This window comes from Octopus bimaculoides, chromosome 14 (genome assembly GCF_001194135.2).
Source record: "Octopus bimaculoides isolate UCB-OBI-ISO-001 chromosome 14, ASM119413v2, whole genome shotgun sequence".
NCBI lineage: Eukaryota > Metazoa > Mollusca > Cephalopoda > Octopoda > Octopodidae > Octopus > Octopus bimaculoides.
In genome coordinates, this window is record NC_068994.1 from 12078574 (window position 1) to 12087752 (window position 9179).

At 39.0% G+C, this 9179-nt stretch overlaps 1 long non-coding RNA gene across 1 annotated transcript in view; it reads left to right on the top strand.

Moving 5' to 3' along the window:
• The window catches only part of LOC128249360 (uncharacterized), a 24163-nt gene that overhangs the window by 1064 nt on the left and 13920 nt on the right, over positions 1-9179 (top strand). The gene's annotated exons all lie outside the window — the stretch shown is intronic.

The following is a 9179-nucleotide window of genomic DNA, read 5'->3' on the forward strand; positions in this document are numbered from 1 at the left end:
ATATATATATATATATATATATATATATATGTGTGTGTGTGTATGTATGTATGTATATAAAATAAACCCCACACGTATTTCTGTCGACAAGGGTATATCATGGAGAAATTAAATGCTTCTTTTAATGCATGTTTAAATCCCAAACAAACATGTCGTTCGTATATCATATAGTATAATTATGTTTACACAGAGAGATATTTTCATATAAACGCATTCACAAGACTTCACGTGAAGTACCTTGCCTGTTGCTAGTCAACAAAACAAAAGGTTACATACAGTTTCTATCGACTTCACCAGAGAATCTAAACTCCGTCTCATCTATCTCATATATATATATATATATATATGCACACATCTACACACACACATATATATATATCTATATATATGTATATACACACACTCACACACATATACGATTTGTTTTTTAATTTGTGTATCGACCAAAATTAGACACTCTCATAGCTACCTTGACGCCATTTAAACTCGGGTGAGTGGTATCTTGGTTGATTAATTATTTCTTGGCTTTATTTTTAATTATATTTTGCATAATATTATTATTGCTGATACTGTTCTTGTTGCTGAGAAACTGTTTTATATATACATATTCGTCCAAGCAATTTGTGTTCTGAAATATCTCTACATATATATATATATATGTATACATATATATATATATATATACAGGCATGCATGTGTTTATATTATGGTATATATATATAAATATGTTAACCAGATGCATATGAAACCATGAGAATATTTATTTTTAATTCGTGTAATTGAGGCAATTATTTACTGAGCATGTTCTACAACTGAGAAATTGGTGGCGCTTTGATCAGTATATCTGAAATATACAAAGAATGCATCAACTCCGAGTTTTAAATTTGAAAGAATGGATATGTGCAAGAAGCTTCATATATATGTGTGTGTGTGTATGTATGTATATATATATACGCGCGTGCGCACACCTTTGCATAAACTCAGGGGAAATGTTTATAAATAATGTGTATGTGACCGCGTTCATTCATTCATTTCTCCTCTATCCCCATTCTATTAATGTCTACCCCCCTTTCTCTCTCCTGTTTATATATACATGTTTCCTTTTAAATGTTTAGTTTCTCCATCTCTCCCATCCTCTTCTCTGTTTTTTTTTTTTTACCTTTTGTGTGCTCGTCTACATGCTAAATCAACACACACACACACATATACACTACTCTTTTGTTGTGTTGTTTAATAACTTGGTCACGTTGGACAAGTTTACGTATATACATGCATAGCTACCCGATTCTCTCACTCACTCTCTCTCTCTCTACCTCTCTGTAGTCGTGTATAATTGTGTGTTGATTCCTTTGTATCTTAGTTTTTTTCTCTTCTTTACGCATAAAGTCGATATTCGTAGAGAACGGGTATTTCAGTGGGTCGAATCGATTCTGGAAAATCTGTGAAGATGAAAGTCGCCCTCAAGATTTGAATTCTGAAGGTATGAGAATGGAACGAAATGCTTATTGTAAAGTATTTTAGACCAGTGTTCTACTGACAGTCATTTAAATTTTGCTTTATTTTCGGGTGGGTGGTAGTTTTAATTTAAAAAAAAAATAGTTCTTTAGAAAAGTGTAGGGTTATCTTTTTGAGACCTTGTGCGTAAGAAAGTACATTTAGAACCGTCTTACTTGGCGTTATGTTGCTTACCTTGGAAACTCTGTGAGAGAGAGAGAGAGAGACTACCGTTTGAAAGAGAATGTGTGAGAATTCCACATTTCTACTGCATTGTTTTCACACCAATTGTTTCGTCTTTTTTTTTTTTTTTTGTCCTTTGAAATTAGAAAATAACAATTATTACATCGAATATCTTGTAAATCCTCTTAAGGTTTATTGTTGCTGGTGGCTTTTTCTGCTGCTTGTAATGAATACGTGTGTCTGAATAAAGATTAATAATACCCATGTATGTATGATGTTTGCTTGTGTTTGAAAATACACAGCGATTTTCTGAGAGTGGAAAGGTTGCGTGAATATTATACAAAAACATCCAGGAATTGGCTACAATGGAAGAATTTTGTGTTCCTATACAATGCATGAAAGGTTTTCATGTAAGCTATATGTGTGTATGTTATTATTCACTAAAGATCCATTAATACACGGTAATATCTAACTAAAATCTTATTTGGCACACAAACATACGTGGGTGTGGTAAGAAATTTGCTTCCAACCACATTGTTCTGTGTTCAGTTCTATTGCGTGGCGCCTTGAGCAAGTGTCTTCTGCTGTAATCTCAGGCCGACCAAAGGCTTATGAGTGAATTTAGAGTATGGAAACTGAAAGAAGCCTGTCATGTGTTTGTGTCTTCTTGTCTTGACACTGTGTGATGTACATGCATAGCTACCTGAAACAATGGATGGTTAGACAACGAAAGCCATATTTAATTAACATAAGCAAGGAACTTCTCTTTTGCTTACCTCATTTTTGTTGTCCATCAAATCTGATGATCACCATCTTTTTGCAATTGTGGTTTCTTTACCTACCGCACATTCTAACCCTTGATGTGTAGCTTTGGTGACAGAGAACATATATTACTCTACTTGCATGTTTTCCTTGCTTCTTTTGGCAGGGCTGAGTACACTTGGTCCTCCATATTTTCAATTATCCATCAGTAGTGAGATTGCTGAAGGGTTGATGTTACTTTTTATCAAAGTGATCTTCAGCTAGTCTTTGAACTCCTATTTTAGTCCCCGGCTAGGTGTTGATCAATCATAGTGTAACCTAATGCGCTTTCCTCAGCTGATGCCTTCATGGTATGGATTCAATGCTGCTGGTGTTCTGTTGGCTCAGTAGAATTCCCAAGTGCTAAATTTCTCTCATCACCTGTATTGCATCCCCCACACTATCCCAACTCAGGTTTCATACTATGCTAGTGGAGGCGCAATGGCCCAGTGGTTAGGGCAGAGGACTCGCGGTCATAGGATCTCGGGTTCGATTCCCAGACCGGGCATTGTGAGTGTTTATTGAGTGAAAACACCTAAAGCTCTACAAGGCTCCGGCAGGGGATGGTGGTGAACCCTGTTGTACTCTTTCACCACAACTTTCTCTTCCTGTTTCTATTGTGCCTGTAATTCAAAGGGTCAGCTTTGTCACACTGTGTCACGCTGAATATCCCTGAGAACTACGTTAAGGGTACACGTGTCTGTGGAGTGCTCAGCCACTTGCACGTTAATTTCACGAGCAGGCTGTTCCGCTGATCGGATCAACTGGAACCCTCGACGTCATAAGCGACGGAGTGCCAACAACAACAACGCCAATATGCACAACACCCTGTCCTTCTCCCAAAATGTTGGCTCTCTGGAATTCCCTAACGTACCCCTGCGCTTGTTGCTTAGTTCCAATCAAGGTGAGTCTTGATCAATCAAAACCTATGATCAAAGGTGTTCAAGCTAAGAAGTGTCTTGCTGATTAGATTTATAAGGCAGTGGGTGGGGTGCAGGAGTGGATCTGTGGTTGAGAAATTTGCTTCCCAATTGCATGGCTTTTGGGTTCAGTCCCACTGCAGGGCACCTGGGGCAAGTGTCTTCTACTACAGCTGTGGGCCATGCAAAGCCTTGTAAGTGAATTTTGTGGACAAAAATAACTGAAAGAAGCTCATTATATGTTGTCAAGTGGTGGAAGGAAAACTCAGGTGTGCATATATATATATAAATTCAGATGAGTGGTACAACAAGGCACCAATATTTACTGGAAAATAGCAATCGATACAATTACGACGCTATTGTAAAGCTTCGCTGCATATATACTGGCAAAAATGCGTGTGTGCAACAAACATGAAAAACTTTTCTTACCTTAGGAAGAACATTCGAAAATGGACAACCCAGATTAAGGATAATGCAGGACCAGTTTCTGACTCTTCAAATACGTTTCACAACGTAAATTTGATCAGTCTTCATCAGCTGCATTTACCTAAACAATATTTCAAATGTTGCCACATCAATGCCAAGTATACTTGCCTGAACGAGTATATATATGTTAAAAGGTGACATATATATATGTGTGTGTGTGTGTGTGTTTTCTCCTTGCCATGATTTCCTGTTGTTAGCTGTAAATGAAAGTCACTATCCTACAGGTGGTGTCCTTCGTTTCTGATCTTCTGTGAAAACACACCTGGTCATAGGGAAATATTACTTCACTTGGAAACAGTTAACGGCTGGCAACAGGAAAGACATCTAGGCGTAGAAAATCCACCTTCACAAATACCATCTGACCCAGACGGACGGTAGATGATAGATGATGATAAATCTGACCAAGCTAATTAACCAAAAGAATCTACTACAAACACTTGATGTCTTAATGTGTCAGCTGTATGTAGTCCATGTCTTGCTTCTATACAAGGAAAGCAGAACAGAACTTTTGTATGTGGGGTAGAAGCATTGTTTAAGGCGTTGCTTCTTCCCTGCCTTCCAAAAGATTGCAATTCTAAGGTACTTTATAAATCTCTGCAATTAATGTGAACTCATTACAAGCTTCTCATACTAGCTCTGCAGCATGCCAACAGGTGGCAGCACATAGTTGTGGTGTGTGCAGTGACCTTCATGAGACAGTGTGCTGAACGACACTGCTGTCTTTACTTCACAAGTTGTGAAATTTGTGTTTTTGTGATCATGTGTATGCTGTAGTGTGCAATTTTGTCATGGGCAAGAACAAAGAGAAGTTCATTTTGGAAGCCAGTGGCTTCAGGTTCAGTCCCCAATGCGTGAATGTTGTTGGCTATGATTGGGCACCACCTTTGAAGAAATTGTCCCCAAAATCTGGTTTATGTAGGAGTTTGAACAAAAGTTTCGCTATGAGAGGAATAACTTGTAGTTTGCAAGGTGGATTAAACCAGTTGACTTGTCTCCATATCAACCAGAAGGCCTATTTATATATTAAGGTTAGATTTTTCTTCTTCAGTGAAAGTGCTTTGTATAATATTTTGAGGCATCATTAAATAGTTATTTATTGGAGGTTAGTCATAAAAGCCTTCTAGAATTCTACCAGGCCTAAAACCATTTTCTGGCTTGTCATATGTCCACAACTTACTCTTCTTCACCAACGTCCCTTGCTTATTAATCCCCAAATGTCATCTAGCTGCATATAGTCATTGTAGGAGTTGTAGTAGTATGTCCTCTGGACATTACTATCTTAAGTCCTAGAATTCATAGGGTTGGTTACCCAGTTTCCATGGCATATAAGTGACCGAGATCACAATATTTCCCCAAAATTTGGGATGCCAGTCTGCCACAGGATTACCCATTTCCGAATGAGTGGACTAGAGCAACATGAAATGAAGTGTTTTGCTCAAGAATACACTGTGCTGTCTGATCTGGTAATTAAAAGACAACTTTAACGATCTGAGTGCAACGCTCTAACCCAGTGTTTCTCAACCTTTTTACCCTTGTGTAACCCTTAAAATAAATTACATGTCTCTAGGAACCCCTGCACAAAAAAAATTATATACCATATCTTTCTCATTTTTTCATTGTAGTTCATGTGGTATATATATACTCTTTTACTTGTTTGTCATATGACTGTGGCCATGCTGGAGCACCCCCTTTAGTCGAGCAAATCGACCCCAGGACTTATTCTTTGTAAGCCTAGTACTTATTCTATCAGTCTCTTTTTGCCGAACCGCTAAGTTACGGGGACGTAAACACACCAGCATCAGTTGTCAAGCGAAGTTGTGGGGAACAAACACAGACACACACACACACACACACACACACACACACACACATATATATATATATATATACGACGGGCTTCTTTCAGTTTCCGTCTACCAAATCTACTCACAAGGCTTCGGTCAGCCCGAGGCTATAGTAGAAGACACTTGCCCAAGGTGCCACGCAGTGGGACTGAACCCAGAACCATGTGGTTGGTAAGCAAGCTACTTACCACACAGCCACCCCTGCGCCTAGGCACACAGCCACTCCTATTTATATTTATATAATATAATAGGTTAGATAGGATGATGTCTATATTAGAATATTACAATAACCAATAATATGTGCATGAATAGTAATATTACAATCATGAAATTAGCATTAGCATATTTCACTCTTTCTCGTGGAACCCCTAGGAACCTTTTACGGAACCCTGGTTGAGAAACGTTCCTCTAACCACTAGGCCACAAACCTTTGCATAATCATTGTATGACCTTGAAATATCCCTCATATATCTCTAACTTATATTATCACTATTCATATAACTATTAACAGATATGAACATAATCTCATGCTTTTGTTAAACAAGAGTATTTCATTCAATTGACACAAGACTATGCCACCTTTTAACATGCTGTACTGCCATTTAATCTCGCCTTTTTTTTTACAGCTGGAGAAATCTCGAGTTACAACCATTTTAACTACTTTTAGAACCTTCACCTTATTTATAATCTGATCCATATTTACTAAACACTCGTATTCTCACTAATTAGTCTCTATCTTTAATCCTCTTATACTATATATTTTTCCTGTTAACTACTTGTATTGTCCACCCAGCACCCCCCTGGATAACACTTATTCAACACTCTATAGAACTCGATTCTATATCTAGCTGAAACTTAACCACATACTTATTTAAACTAACTTATAAGTGTCCCTCTTCTGCAGTATATATATATATATATATGTATGTATGTAAAGCATCGTCATTATTGTTTCATGTCTATTTTCATGCTGATACATGTTGGGATGATTTGATAGGATCCAGTACATCCAAGGACCACATCGTGTCTGCTTTAGGCATGGTTTCTGCAGTTGGATGCCCTTCTTAATATCAACCACTTTACAGCATGTACTAAGTGCTTTTTTTCATACCACCAGCACTAGTGGTGTTGCCATCCAGCTTACAAGACTATAAACTCCAAAGGGTGGGCTGGCTTTATGCTTGGAGATGAGGGGTTAAAGTATGAGAAAGGGGAAAAAAGCAGGTTCTTGTTATGGAGGGGCTACATAACTACTGATTTATAGAAAAGTGGGTGATGAATTGGTATTAAATTACTTTGGGGCTTAGACATTTTTTTTTGCACTCCATACAGGAGTTTTTAGAGACTTTGTCAACAAGTAGTTAAAAATTTGAATGTAGGCGAAGGTACAGGTATGGCTGTGTGGTTAAGAAATTTACATTTCAACTGTGATCTCAGGTTCAGTCCTCTGTACAGCACTCTATGCAGATGTCTTCTACTGTAGCCCCAAGTTAAATGAAGATTTGCGAGTGAATTGGTCAGATGGAAATTGAAAGAAGCTTGTTGTATCACCACCACCATCATCATTCATCGTCGTTTAACGCCCACTTTCCATGTTGGCATGAGTTGGACAGTTTGAATGAGAACTGGCATGCCAGGAGGCTACACCAGGCTCTAATCTGATTTGGCAAAGTTTCTACAGCTGGATGCCCTTCCTAATGTCAACCACTCCGAGAGTGTAGTGAGTGCTTTTAATGTGCCAGTCATGTGGCACTGGCATCAGCCATATGCAAACAGTGCTTTTTTTGTGCCAGTCAGACAGCACTGGCAACGGCCATGCTTGAATGGTGCCTTTTACATACCAGTCAGGTGGTACTGGCATCAGCCATGCTCGAATGGTACTTTTTACATACCAGTTAGGTGGCGCTGACATCAGCCACGTTCGAATGGTGCTTTTTATGTCAGTTAGGCGGCGCTGGAATCGGCCATGCTCAAATGGTGCTTTTCACTTGCCACTGGCACAGGTGCCAGTCACGTGGCACTGGCATTGGCCACAACTATGATGTCACTCAGTTTAATAAGTCTTTACAAGCATGGCATATTACCCAATGAATGAAGGGTGCTTTTAAATGGGCCAGTTATGCAACACTGGCATTGGCCACAGCTATGATCTCACTTGGCTTGCCAGGTTCTCTCAAGCACAGCATATCTCCAAAGGTCTTGGTCGCTTGTCATTGCCTTTGTGAGGCCCAATGTTCAAAGGTCATGCTTCACCACCTCATCCCATGTCTTCCTGGGTCCACCTCTTCCTCTTAATCGTTTTCCTGTCTTCCATGGCGAAATATTTCCTTGCTTGGAAGCAAGTAAGGGATGGCAACAAGAAGGGCATCCAGCTGTAGAAAACCTCTCTCAATAAATTCCATCTGACCCATGGAAAAATGGACATTTAGGTTCAGGTGTGGCTGTGTAGTAAGAAACTTGCTTCCCAACCACATGGTTCCAGGTTCAGTCCCACTGCCTGGCACCTTGGGCAGGTGTCTTCTACTATAGTCTCGGGCTGACGAAAGCCTTGTGAGTGGATTTGGTAGACAAAAACTGAACGAAGCCCACGTGTGTGTGTATAAGGTTGAGAAAAAAGTGTTAAAATAATGCTTTTTTTATGTTTTTGTGGTGTGTGTGTTCATTCAGTTCATGTCATATTCAATGGTGACAATATAAATGATTGTGTTTAAAACTTTAGTAATAGAAATTAAGAAGTTGATATGCTTACATATACCATTTAATTTTTTAAAAAAACTAGTACAGAGGTTTGTTGAGGATTAGGAGATTATATTTTATTAAGTAAATTTGCTGCAATGGCAGCAGTAGTAGAAATAGCAGCAACAACAAGAATTGGAAGAAAAAAAAAAGCTTAAAAAAACCCTGCCACTATATCAACTGCTGCCATGACAATTGCAACAATAGCAGCGTTGCAATAGTGACAGCATTAACCACAGCAAACAGCGTCAGCAGCAGCAGCAGTAGACCCTTTGTGTTCTGAATCTACATCTTTACAGGGTTTAAACTTTGCTTTTCATCTTTCTGGGGTCTCTATAACTTGTCTATAGCCACTCCTCAAATTTGAGCCCATGGGGCTAAAGTAATTTCCAAGTATAGGCACAGGAGTGGCTGTGTGGTAAGTAGCTTGCTTACCAACCACATGGTTCCGAGTTCAGTCTCACTGCGTGGCACCTTGGGCAAGTGTCTTCTACTATAGCCTTGGGCCGACCAAAGCCTTGTGATTGGATTTGGTAGACGGAAACTGAAAGAAGCCCGTCGTATATTTGTGTGTGTATATATATATGTATGTATGTGTGTGTATATGTTTGTGTCTGTGTTTGTCCCCCCACCATCGCTTGACAACCAATGCTGGTGTGTTTACGTCCCCGTAACTTAGCGGTTCAGCAAAAGAGACCGATAGAATAAGTACTAG